The following is a 14,299-nucleotide window of genomic DNA, read 5'->3' as shown; positions in this document are numbered from 1 at the left end:
AGCAGCACTATTCACAACAGCCAAGACACGGAAACAACCTAAGTGTTCATCAACAGATGAATGGATAAAGAAGATGTGGTACATACAATGGAATACTACTCATCCATAAAAAAGAACAAAATAATGCCATTTGCAGCAACATGGATACAACTAGAGATTATCATACTAAGTGAAGTAAGTCAGAAAGAGAAAGACAAATACCATATGTTACCACTTATATATGGAATCTAAAATATGACACAATGAACCTATCTATGAAACAGAAGCAGAATCATGGACATAGAGAACAGACTTGTGGTTGCCAAGGGGGAGAGGGTTGAGGGAGGGTTGGAGAGGGACGTTGGGGTTAGCAGATGTAAGCTTTTATATATAAGAATGGATAAACAACAAGGTCCTACTGTATAACACGGAGAGCTATATTCAATATCCTATGACAAACCATAACGGAAAAGAATATAAAAAAAGAATGTGTGTGTGTGTGTGTAACTGAATCACTTTGCTGTATAGCAGAAATTAACAAAACATTGTAAATCAACTGTACTTCAATAAAAAAAAAAAGTTCACCAATGCCGTATTACCTTATTATCTTGCTGAATATTTTATGCATAGACACTTCTTTCTGTATTTGCTTTCACAACTTTGCAGGTTTTTCACTGACTTCCAAATGCTAGCTTTCTGCTGAGACTAATACCTTTTGCAAGTCTGTTAGACCCTTATCAGCTTTTGTAAAGTACACTGACCTTTGTGATTGCACTATTAAACAGCATGATTAACATACACATTTTTGAAATTAGGACATTAACGGGCTCTAAAAGAAGTCATAATTTAATTAGATTATTAATCTGTTTCATTTATGCATATTATTTACTTATAAAAACATGATTGCCTCAAATTATTGCACAAACCCAATTTTGTTCTATTGTGCCATTCGATAATTTCAGTGTGAATAACTGCCTTATAAAAAATACATAACCTGATTAGGAGGATGGGTTAATTAGATATTTACATGATTCTAAGCATTTTTCTTCTGAAACTCCAGTATTTTAACCATGACAACAATATAGGATTCTGAAAAATCAAGATTTTTCCTTTTATAGATCCTTTCATGTATACATTTTGTCTGGGAAAAGTAAATTGTCTTAAATATGTGCATTTACAGACAAAGGCAAATGTAATTGGCAAACAAATGTAAAATGTGTTTATAGAAAATACAGCAGCTATAATTTAATTAGTACCTACTATATTATGGCGCCACATAGACCATTTTCATATATTATTTTATAGTGAGTGTAATTTTCACTGCAAATCTCTGTAATATATCATCTCTATCTTCTATTCCTTTTTGCAGATGAGTAAACTTAGTCTTAGGGAGGTAAAAGGACTTGAACAAAACATATATGACTGTACTGATTTCCATTGTTACTGTTCATGGCTTTTCATGGTTCACAAAGATGTGCTCAAGGGTTTGGCCATTCCAGGCCCCACCTGTTCATCCATACAGAGAAAGGTCATCAAGTAGCTCAGTGTAGTGGTTGGAAAGCTCTCAACCGATAAGTGGTAGAGGTATTTCTTAATAAGGTAAAAAATATGAAATGAATATTAACATAATGGACACCCTGGCTCATGGCAGAGGTAATATCAGTGGAGAAATAGTTTTGTTGGAGTAGTTTAGTTTGAGTTCTGCATAAAACTGTAGATCGCACATTTTGCTAAATCATTCCTAACCCCAAACACTGCACTCAAGTACATGAAAACATGTCTTCTACCTCTGCTCGCTTCCCCTTTTAATGTCCCTCCCGTCACCAGCCCCCCACCTCTCTGTTCTGGGTACCTGATTATTCTGCATTCCATTCAGAGCCTGTGGATTGTGCTTACGCTTCTAGATTCTTCCTCCTCCTCCCTCACAAAATGTTCCTGTCAGGTATCACATATCTTCAAAATTTTGATGTCTGATAAGCATATCATAATAGAGCTTTCATTACATTTTGAGCATTTGTAAAAATACCTTGTCCTTGTGACTTATCCTCTTGCAAGTGACAATAACCCATCTCTAAACAGCTTAAGCAAAAAGTGAACTTATTAACTTCAACTAACTAAAAAGTTACGGTGGTTCTTCCATTAGGTAGCACTTCACTCTTGGACTTAAATGATGCCCTTTGGGATTTGTCTTTCTGAGTCCCCTAACTCTGCTCTTTGTGCTGACTGCACCTTCAGACAGACTCTGCCTTTTTGGAGCAAATATACTTAAAGCTCCAAGGTTACCCATGAGCAGGTGGGCATCCTCAGTGGAAAGAGAATGCATTTCTTCTAAGAGTAGTAAAGAAAGACCTGTCTCCAGCTGGTTTGTTTGTCATATGCTGACTGCTGGAACAGATTGCCACCTCATGGTGACACAGTTTTCTCCTTGGATGGATGCTTGGTCGAGAAAAAATATATCGAACTCACTCAGTATATTTTCAAACAAGCCTTAAGGCAGTCTTATCAAGACATATGTAACTGTAGGATTAGTGAAAGCATTCCTATTTGCATTTTAGCAGTTTCAGTACCAGGAAATTGACATTCCAGGAGTGTAATTTACAGATATGAAGGCTGACGCAAATGCTCCTTTGGACTATTTGGAATTGGAATGGGGGCCACAACTTCTTTCTATAAGTGGAGCAACATGCAGAAATGAATGAATTGTTCTTAGTAAGATCTTAACTGGGAGATATGATTCTCTCATCCACATTGCAATCCTGTTTTCCTTGTCAACAGCTTTCTTGTGCTGATTTTAAAATATTCTAAGGATTGTAGTTTGTTTTGCTTTTCTGGTAGCCAAAAATGTGTTCCTCCTTTGAGGGGGATTATATTCTGCTCTGGCTTGGGGTGAACACTTATACATTTTCAAATTCATGGCTTTACTCTTGAGTTTGTTGAAAATATGAAAATTCTTAAGGTTTTTGTGCCTAACAGTGAAACATGGTGCATGATGAAACATGACTAGTTTATTTAAATAGCACAAGTGAAATGTCTGCAGCAACTTGCACACCATAGAGATATTTCTCAGTGGTATACCCTGATGCCTAATATGTCTCATGTAACTGCTGGAAATTTTATCAGGGATTCCCTGTGCAGTCTAGAGTTTAGGATAAAGTATCAGAACTTGAATTTCACATCTAAAATATCCTCCTTCCACCCAATCAGGGAAGATTGGAGTAATCAGTTTGCGTGTAAAAAACGGAAACATTATCCCTAGAGTTTAATTCAGAATCAGGGAAAATACTGTATGCTCTTCTGTTAAGCAAATAGCCTTCTTTATTGAAAGTGGGTCATCCAGAGCCCAAGCTGCTTAAGGAAAACAGATGAAACACAGTAATTCCAAGAACAGACCAATAAAGGCCAAGTGCCCAGTTGATCTTTCAAAGGACAAGTCCCTCAGTAGCCATGAATGCCTGTTAAGAGTTGAACATGTCTAATTTATATATGACTCCAGGGTCAACATGATTTAGTGGGAGGGGAACAAGGTATATATAATTTGTAGAAATCAATGCAAGGGAAACTGTTAAGGAAAGTTTTAAGGTTTAAAAGATTTTAAGGAAAGTTTTCAAGAAAAAGTATATGTCATAGCCTCCAATTGACACTTGCCCCACAGAGAGTAAATGAAAAGGTTTCAGCTCGTTAACTCCTTTTTTAAAGGTCTAAATAGAAACAATATAAAGTAAGATGCCCTAAAGCAGGAGAGGACACTCCTGGCATCTCAACTGTTCTGAGGCAGCTTGCCTGATAAACACGTCATTACTGCATTTTCAAAGGTCAGTTTGAGGTATGATATCACATTCCTTTTATAGCATGAGAAATTCAATATGTATTAATAAAATATTAGTTTCCTTCCCAGTGATTTACAAGCTAGGAGAAAAATTTCTGGGTTTTTGGAATTTATCTTTAAACATTCAAATCCTCCTTGAAGCATGCATGCCATATTCTAGAACATGGCAACCTTTTTCTGTAGAGGACTGATAGCAAATATTTTCAACCTCTGGGGATAGATGGTCCCTGTAGAAACTGTTTAACTCTGCCATTGTAGTGCAAAGGCAGCAATAAGCAATATGTACATTAATGTGCATGGCTATGTTCTGATAAAACTTTACTGACAAAAACAGGCATCAGGCTGGATTTGAACGATAGACCATCATTTGCCAAATCTTACTGTAGAAAATTGTTTACGTAAGTGGTAACTTAATGACTGGCTCTAGAGGTTGGTGGGTTGCCGCATATGAACAGCCAAGTTTCAAATTACTGGTTAGTGATGTCCCAGTATGACTTTGAATAATTCTGATATCACTAGTAACTGATATAACTCATAATTCTGATATAACTAGTAAGAGCTGTGGATGGTTCTCATGTTCTAATTGTTAATAACTCTTTTGGAAACACTGATTTCTAATTTTCTGTGTACACACACATACACATCCATACATGTACATATCTACCGTGAAAATCATTTTTTGGAACACTGTTGTATTTTGGAAATAAGGTAACTGAATTATTTAAGACACTATGATACTGATTTTGTCACAGATCGGTTATGGACATTATTAGTCAACCATATTCTACTGTACTCTTCTGTTGTTACAAACAAACATCATTTTTTGAAGCCACGTAATGAAGTTATTTTACTTTGCAGCTTCTGTTTTCTTGTATTCTCTGAAAATAAGATATCAAGTTAGTTCTTATGGAAGCAGTATAGTGGTTAAGAGTCTCAAGAACCTGAACTGGGAAATCAGATAAATCCATATTGTATTTTAGCTCTGCCTTTTATTAGCTTTAGGGATTCTGTGCAAGTGACATCACTTTTTTGAGCCTCTGCTTCTTCATCTGTGGGTAAGATAAAGTAGATAACATGTGTACAGCATTTAGCACAATCCCAGATGTATAGGAAATGCTCAATAATTTACAGCTATTATTATCTTTAGTAAGATGGGGAAACCACTTTGTCACTTACCATTATGTCTTTACTGTTAATATTCTTCTTGATAAAGTGGATGACTACTGTTTTTTGCTTGCCAAATATTCATTCTCGAATCTTACAGTAATTTTACTGGATTTTCCTTGTGGTTTCTAGGTGTTTAAAAGTGAGGCTGCCTTCATCTCTGGTTCAAAGTATAAGCATATGGCCTATCTTGGCCATAGGACTGCTTCAAATGTGGCACATGGCCCTTTCTGGCCCATGAGATTTAATTCTGGGACATCTCTCTGGGAAAGTGAAGATGAGCGTATAAGCCTACAGCTTTGCCAGCAGGCAAAGATATTTGCCTGAAGCCATACCACCCATGAACTTTTCATTTGTGCGTATCACTAAATATTTTGTTGTTCTTTTTGCTTTATCCATTTTGAAAGGGGTTTCTGTCACTTGTAACTGAATAAGTCCTAACCAGTATAGCTAATTATTTTACATTTGCTAGCAGGACAGATTCTATCAGCTAATCAACGTCTGAACTTTCTTATTTTTATTTTTTTATTTTATATTTCTTTTGTAGAATAGCACATATGATTGACCAACTTTCTTTCTTTCTTTTCTTTCTTTCTTCCTCCCTCCCTCCCTCCATCCCTCCCTCCCCCCTCCTTTCTTTCTTTCTTTCCTTCCTTCTTCTTCTCTCTCTCTTTCATTCTTTCATTTTTTTACCTTGGGGACCAAAATTCAAAGTAATCAAGTGGCAGGACCTAAACCTGTTATAAAGATCAAACATTTTATTTTGCCAGCTGAGATAATGGAGTTCTTGATAAGACTTCCTTTGAGAACAAAAATCATAGAGTATTAACTCTGGGGGAGGGGTAATGCTAAAGACCAACAGCCCCTTTTTCGCATAAGGGAACTCCTTGTCCTATGAGATTTGTCCTAAAGTGACCTGCCCAACATCCCATAATTAGTTACAAAATAGGATTAGAATTCAGGTTTCCTATCCATACAGGACTTGGCTTTTGATGTGCATTTATATGTTTAGCAAGCCATCTTGTCTGTGCTACATGAACCCGAATTAGTAAGATTTCCTGGATAAAAACAAGGAATAAAAAAAAGAATAAAAAAAAAAAACAAGGAATAGCCACAGATATATTTCTTTTGTACATAAAGCCTAATTATACCTGTAAAAATAATAGCATCTGTTTAAATGCAGGTAATAGTTTAATATAGATGTCAAAATGTGTTAACATTTCAAGTACTTGGGGTGCTTTGGATGGCTCTAAGCTGCTAGCATTTAACATACATATTGCTTAAAGCTTTGCATGGGGTATCTTTGGACTCAGATTCAAAGTAAATAGGAGATGGCTTTGGAATAATAACAGAGGGATTTTGGGAAGTCACTTAACTTCAGTGAGCCTCAGTTTCCTCATTTGTAAAGCATTTACAATATTAGTAACTTTAGCTTAGTAATAATGTAGGTAAAGATCAAATGAGACAATATCTGTGAAGTATGTAGCACTGGGCATGGCACATAGTGTCTTAGTCTGCTCATGCTGCCATAAAAAAATACCACAGACTGTGTGGCTTGTACAATAAAAATGTATTTCTCTCAGTTCTACAGGCTGGAAAGTCCAAGATCAAGATCAAAATGCCAGTCAAATTGATTTCCAGTGAGAGCTGTCTTCCTGACTTGTGGATGGCTGCTTTCTCACTCTGTCCTCACATGGCCTTTCCTCCATGCTTCTGTAGACAGAGAGAAAGAATGTGTGTGTGTGTGTGTGTGTGTGTGTGTGTGAGAGAGAGAGAGAGAGAGAGAGAGAGAGACAGAGAGACAGAGAGACAGAGAGAGAAAGAGAGATAGCTTTCTATTATCATACCAGTAATCCTATCATGAGAATCCCACCCTATTAAAGAAAAAATTATTGTGAGCCTTGTTAAAGTGGGGTAAGGCAAGCTGTGTTCAGGATTATCAGGCTAGGTATGAGGGCTACTGCAATGAGGTTTTTGAAGTAAGAGAGGTGCCTCAACTCTAAATACAGCAAGAAATGGTGGGAATTTGTAGCCAAGGATCAGGGTGGGGGTCAGTAGACAGAATATTGCTAAGAAGAAACATCAGGGGTAAGAGAGGATTCTAGCTAAATGAACCTAACAGGATTCTTGCTTAAGGGGCCAGGGAGATCAGATGTCACCTGGCATAAGGGGGGGAAGAGGAACCCAATTAGCTATTGAGGGTGATCAGATATTGAGGTGGGAAATTCTGGCTAAATTGACTTAGCAGGACTCCTGCTAAAATTGTACAATGCAAGAGGTAGAAAGAGTAGGACAAAAGTTGAGGCCCAGTTGGGAAGAAGATCAAAGGAACCTGACTAAAATTTGGTCAAGGAGAGACACTTTGTCAAATCTCATGACCTCATCTGACCCTCATACCCCACAAAGGCCCTCTCTTCCACTACCATCACATTGAGGGTTAGGGCTTCCACATATGAATTTTGAGAGGATACATTCAGTCCTTAATGATTAGTAAGTGTTCATTATAAGATTATTATCATTTTGTTATCCTCGTCTTTCTTTAGCTCAAATATTAAACCTGAGCCTAGGTTAGCTATTTGGAAGTTTTTTCTATCCTCCCATATGTTATAATGCTTTGTTTAGAAGTCTGGGATTTTGGTGAGCTTCCTCAGGTATTCTGTCTGTAATAGACTGTGTAATAAAAGTGGAGTGGCGCACGCATCTGAAATGGGTACCAACCACAAGTTGATCTATTTGTATGATAACAGTACAGTTAAAAATAAATAGGCAACCATACTTCTGAAAAACAGAACTACAATTTCAGGAAGCCAGTGAGTTCATTAGTTTCTTTTAATGATCTAACAAGTAACATTTCACCGGGAACGCTACAAAAGCTAATTAAGCTTTTTGCAGTCACAGCCTGTATTCTGTTGGTATGATACGTAGCAATCCTACTCACAACAGCAAGACATTAGAGAGGGATAGTACAGGGGAAAGGATGGGAAGGGAAGACAGCAGGGTAATACCTGGAAATCATGTTTGGAAAGAACTGTAAGACAATCTTTTTCCCCCCCAGATGTAAAGCATTTGATTGGAACCAAGTGGTGTGTATATTTCACTGAGTTCCTAAGGGGACTTGAGGAGATCTCATAAAATTGAGGCCCAAATTGGTACCAGGCAATATCCTCATCTCTTCAGTCATTCTCTATATTGGAATTTTCTCTGTGCTTTTCACCCCATTCAAAGTAGCAAAGGAGGGGCTTCCTGGTGGCGCAGTGGTTAAGAATCTGCCTGCCAATGCAGGGGATACGGGTTCGAGCCCTGGTCCGGGAAGATCTCACGTGCTGCGGAGCAACTAAGCCTGAGCGCAACTAAGCCCATGCACCACAATTACTGAGCCTGTGCTCTAGAGCCCGACAGCCACAACTACTGAGCCTGCATTTCACAACTACTGAAATCCACACACCTAGAGCCCATGCTCTGCAACACGAGAAGCCACTGCAATGAGACGCCCACACACCACAACGAAGAGTAGCCCCGGCTCGCTGTAGCTAGAGAAAGCCCGCGTGCAGCAATGAAGACCCAATGCAGCCAAAAGTAAATAAAATAAATAAATTTATTAAAAAGAAAAGTAGCAAATAATTAATAGGATTCCATTAAAAGGTCAGTTACCTTTTAGAATTATGGTTCTCAAACTTTAATATGCACACAGGTCACCTAGGAATCACCTTCAAATGCAGTGTGGGACTTGACATTGTGCATTTCTAACTAGCTCTCAGGGGATGTCTGCCATGCTGGGGTCTGCAGACTACACTTTGAGCAGCTGTGCCAATAGAACTCTCTGGGACAATGAATATTCTGTATCTGTGCTGTCAGATAGGTAGCTACCAGCCACATGTGGCTTTTAAGCACTTAAAATGTAAATAGTGTGATAGTGTGACTGAGAAATTGAACTTCTAATTTTATTACCTTTAAACATAAATAGACATGTGGCTAGTGGCTACCTGATTGGACAGTGCAGCTCAGGATAAGACGAATGTCAACTATAACACTGCCAGTGTCCTCTCCCCCATTAAAGCCTCCAAGAGGTTCCCTTTGTATTTGTAGAATAAAGGAGGAGCTAGTCTACAAGACTCAGCTGTCACCTCAATGGCTTCTTCTCACAATCTGCTTCCCCTTCCCTGTTGCTATCACGCCCTGGGCTTTGTGCATTAGTCCTTCTCTCTGCAAGCTTTACCCACCGTGTGATTTATGACATCATTTTCCTCTTGGCTGGAACACAACCCCCTTTTCCCCTCTTCCTGAGTTTATTTATACTCAGCTTTGGGTTTCAGTTCAGAGATGCCTTCCTTGAAATTCCTGCCCAACTGTCCATATTTCTGAATTTCTCTCCTTCATAGCCCAGATCCCTGTTGAGAGTCTGTGCTTGTTTGTGTGGTGGTTGTTTACAAATATCTGGCTCCTCACTAGGCTGAAATTTTATGAGGACAGGGATTATATCTCTTTCTGTTTATTATTATATTCCCAGAAATCAGTATAGGAAATGGCATCTAGTAGAGGCTGAGCATTTATTTGTTGAATAACGTTTAATGTATATATTATACACACACAAATTACTTGGGGGTACTTGTTAAAAATGCAAACCCTTTTGTCCTACCTCCTCAAATTTCAGTTCACTAAAAGGTCAGGATGAGGGGTAGTGGTCCTCCTTTTTTAACAAGCACTCAAGCTGCCTGTGATGCAGTTGTTGTCTGTGGGTTCTATTTTGAGAAACAGTGTTCTAGGTAGTCCTAGAGGACAGCTAAGTTTAAGTGTATTTTTGTTTTCTTTTGGTGAGAGGGGCAGTGAACAGTAGTTTCTGTCACTCCCTTTCAAGAACTAAAGGAGAAGCCCTCCTCCCTCCCTCATATGACATACTTAAGCAAAGCTAGAGCAGAGCTGGGCACAGCTAGAAAGTATTGCTTTTGTAATACAGCCCTGTGGAGTTTCATAATGCATCCAGCAAGCAACTCGTATCCCAATAAAAGAAATTATATTAAAGGGCAGTATGTATAGAGTGGCAAAAGAACACAGTATTCCAGTGAATTGAACACAGTTATGTAGTTGTTCAAAAACTGCTGCTATTAATAGTATACTAGCAAGTTGTGCTATATTTATTTAAAATAAAAAGGTAACATGCCCAAGTTAAAGGGAAAACACACTGGCTAGCAAAGGTTATTTGCTTTACAGATGCAAATCATTAGTGTGGAGCTGGAAACTGAGTGAAGGTGACGAAAATAATAAAGGAAAATCCAACATATTTGGACACTCAGCCAACAGGAAGGTGGCCCATCTCATGTTGAAGGTGAGATGAGAAATGAAAACCTCACTATTCTACCTTCTTGCCTGCATTCCTCTGGTGAGAAAAAGATAATCTTAGAAGAACTAGAATTCACTTTTTTTCAGAAGGAGGTAGGGACTACCAAAGAAACGTGATCCTGTTGATATGACAGCGCTTCCTTCTTTGGTTGGTTCAGTTCATTCTATCGATACATATTCAGTAAAAGCATAGCATAGTGATCAAGAATATTCTGTCTGGAGCCAGACTGCCTGGGTTCAAATTCTTTCACCACTTACTAGCATTACCAGTTGGGAAGGTTGCTTATGTATTTGAATGCCCCAACTTTCTTATCTATAAAATGGAGATCATAATAATAATCCCTATTCCATGGGTTGTGGCAGGAGCAAATGATTAATATATTTTAAAAGCTTAGGACAGTGATGGCATTCTAGGTTCTATATTAGTATTAATTTTTTGTGTATATGGGTGTATTTTTTAGTGCAGTTTTGTTTGAGGAACACTTCAGGGTGAAAACCTACCTTTGTAGAATTTACAATCTAGTGAGAGATGAGATAGTCCACAATAAACATAATATATCAGTAAATTATAATAATAACAGTAATAACCAGTAAGTAATAGAGTATGCTATGAAATACAAATGGACTGTGGAAAAAATAGCATTAAAAAAAGAGCTGGGGACTTCCCTGGTGGTCCAGTGGTTAAGACTTCACCTTCCAATGCAGGGGGTGCGGGTTCGATCCCTGGTTGGGAAGCTAAGATCACACATGCCTCATGGCCAAAAAACCAAAACATAAAATAAATAGAAGCAATACTGTAACAAATTCAATAAAGACTTAAAAAAAAAAACAGAGTGGAGTTTGGGCCCTGAGAATAGTTATTGTTATTCCCCAAAGGACAGAGAGGTTCAGCAGTTTTCCCAAGGTCACACAGCTAGTATGTGAATTCTGCCAGAGACCATGACCACAGTCACCTGATAGGTCATGGTACATCCCACAGAACTTTGCCATTTGGAGGAGGAGGTGGAATGAACCATGCACGTCAGGAGAGGAGGGACTGCAGGCCAAGGGGACAGCTACTACAAAGGCATTAACCTGGGTCCATCATGGCACGTTGGAGGAATTGCAGTGGATTTGTTGCGACCACAGTAAACTTAAGGAGTGGGAGGTAGTTGGGTCAGATAGATAATGAGAGGATGCAATTCATGTAGACCTATGCAAGAATTAGGCTCTTACTTAAAGTGAGATGTATGTTTATTGAAAGTTTTTTTTTTTTAGCAAATGATTGTCATAGGAAAATATCAAATATAGTAAGTGTATATTAAAAAAACAAGATGCAGACGATTATGTATACAATTATAGAAAATAAATTCTGGAGAGAAATACAATACACTGTTAACAGTAATAACTATCTTGTGTTTGGAACATGGCAGGCTTTTATTTCCTTAATACCTTTCAGTATTTTCCAAATAATATAAAATGATATGCATCATATAGTCAGAGAAATAGAATATTATTTTCTAAAATATAGGTGGCTGCTAAGCAACCAGAAGTGAAATATTAACATCTGATAATATAATTATCAGGTACTTGGCCACTTTACTGATGGTCGCCAAAGAAAACTTTTTACTGTGTCAAGGCAAGCTGATTAAGTTTTCTTTACTCAATTACAGAAAAAACACTTCACCTATATTATCCAGAAAAATAGGTTTCTGTAGACTTGACTCTAGGACAGATATAATTTATTCTCTCCTTCATCTGAGGTGTTTTTGTGTCGTGTTTATAAATCTGGTATTAAATTTGTTCATTTTAAATTTAGTAGAGTTTTAGATAGTCTTTTTTTTTTCAAGTTAACAAACTGTAATTGTGTTCCCAAAGATACATTTTTTTTTTTCATAAACATCCATCATACACTGTAACCAAAAAAAGCAGTGTACATGAAATAAGGGAAAATAAATTTAAAATCCATAGCATAGGTAAGGAGGCTCTAGTCTGGAGCACAGCTGAGTTTCCAGTCGTATAATGACGCTCGAAAGTTTCTTTTATAAGAATGCCTGCTAGCAAAGGTTCCAGCCAGGTGGCTGGTTGGTCTGTAACTCCGTCTTGAGTACTTGAAACAGTTTTGTGTCTGTTTTTTTTTTTTTTTTCCTTAGCGTTTAGAATAGCCATCATTGTCCTGCAATAGGCAGAGCGATCATGTCCAGGAAAAGTGAGGGAGGGAACCACAGAGGCAGAGGGAGATCCAAATACAGCATTCAAAGGTAACTGGTCCAGAGGCTTCCCTGGGGCTTCCCTGGTGGCACAGTGGTTGAGAGTCCGCCTGCCGATGCAGGGGATGGGGGTTCGTGCCCTGGTCCGGGAGGGTCCCACATGCTGCGGAGCGGCCGAGCCCGTGAGCCACGGCCGCTGAGCCTGCGCGTCCGGAGCCTGTGCTCCACAACGGCAGAGGCCACAACAGTGAGAGGCCCGCGTAGGGCAAAAAAAAAAAAAGAAGGTAATTGGTCCAGTGATGCCTAGGGAAGGAGGAAGGGGATGGCACTCCCGGGTTAGCCATCTTCCTTCGGGGGTGTGTACCAGCCGTTTTTTTCATGGATCTGCACCAAGGACTTGTAGGCCTGCTGTGCTCTTGTCGGGCTGTATTGAGATTTGTTGGTTCCAAACTGCGTTCGTGCTTTTCCCTTCACCCGTGTGGCACTGATCTGCATGATAGCTGACTCTACTGAGTAGGCACTGCTCCAGCCCTGCTTGGTGAGAAGTTCCATGCAGATGGCACCTCCGCCCAGAACATACCCTCGGAGAGGACTGGAGACACAACCCTGACAAACGGCACGTCAAAGGGAAAGTTATCTGTAAAAGAAGAGTTAAGTAGGATGAAGTCGGCTCCTTTCTCTGAGGATCTGGAGATGGTTGTGCAAAGCACTGTCCTGGTCAACTTTGAGGAGTTTGACATTCCAATCATACAGGCTGTCATTCACGAGTTCGACTGTATAGTTTCTGCCTTTGAAACTCAGTGATCAGTATATATCCCTGAGCTCCGTCATCACCTGGTCAGTAGCCTGCGCCGAGCCAGACACCGCACCATTTAAGTAATCTTGCCTCTGGGTCTTTTTAATTTTCTCTGGTATGGCCAAGTTTTCTTTTCCAATGCCGTCATCTTCAGATTTCTTGCCCTCAGCTGGCACTTCTTCTCTCATTTATTTCATAGTGATCTAGGTCTTCTGTGTCCTCAGGCATCTCTTCATCTTCACCTTCCGAAGATACATCTTCCTGTGTACACTGCTCTTCTGGCAAGGGCTGATCCAGCATCTCCACATCTGGATGCTGAGGGAGGTTACAGAGTTTACACAGGTCGGAGATGATCCTCTTCAGATGCTGCAACAGCAGAGTATTCCCTTTCTTTATGTCCACCAGCCTCTCCAAGAGAGCAGCCAAGTTAGCGTCATCGGACTCTGCTGACCAGATGGGGGGCACAGCTGGGTATGATTCCGTGATGTTGCAGTGGATGCAGACGGGATCCCCAGGCACCGACCCCTGTGGGGAGAGATGCAGTCCGGGTGCGGCCCTCGTCCCAGCCCCTCTGGCCTCAGCCAGCGGGAACTCGCATCTCAGCTGGTCCAGGAAGGCGCTGGCAATGCGGAAGCGCTCGTGGCCGCGGGGGAGAAGGAACTGGAGCAGCTTCAGCTCCCCATCCAGGCAAGGCCCCGGCTCCGGGCCCCGCCCCCATCCCGGGACTGTCCGCCTCCCCCCGGCCCCCCCAGCTGCTGCCCCAGCCCCGGCTGCTGCTGCTGCCCCAGGGCCGGCGGGCGGGAGCCTCCGGCCTCCACTCCAGGCTCCACTGTCACCCCCGCCGTCCACACTTCCTGATCCCCCTTCGACAAGATGGCGCCACCACCACCTCTGGGACAGGGCCCCCCGCCTCTGCTCGCAGGCCCACCCAGCCGCTGGAAGCCAGGCGCCCCTTCTGCTCCTCCTCGGCAGCCCCGCCTCCCTTAGATAGTCTCTTATACCTCCTGT

The 14,299-nt window shown here is 40.3% G+C and overlaps 1 pseudogene across 1 annotated transcript; it reads right to left on the bottom strand.

Moving 5' to 3' along the window:
- Positions 1–12,589: 12,589 nt before the first annotated feature.
- On the bottom strand, positions 12,590–13,599 carry LOC309967478 (ubiquitin-conjugating enzyme E2 Q1-like; annotated as a pseudogene). The gene has a single exon. The product of its transcript is annotated as a ubiquitin-conjugating enzyme E2 Q1-like (transcript).
- Between the last annotated feature and the right edge of the window lie 700 nt (positions 13,600–14,299).

This window comes from Leucopleurus acutus (genome assembly GCF_964270905.1).
Source record: "Leucopleurus acutus genome assembly, chromosome: 10".
NCBI lineage: Eukaryota > Metazoa > Chordata > Mammalia > Artiodactyla > Delphinidae > Leucopleurus > Leucopleurus acutus.
Note: the sequence above shows the minus strand (reverse complement) of the source record. Positions and strands in the feature narration are given on the sequence as shown.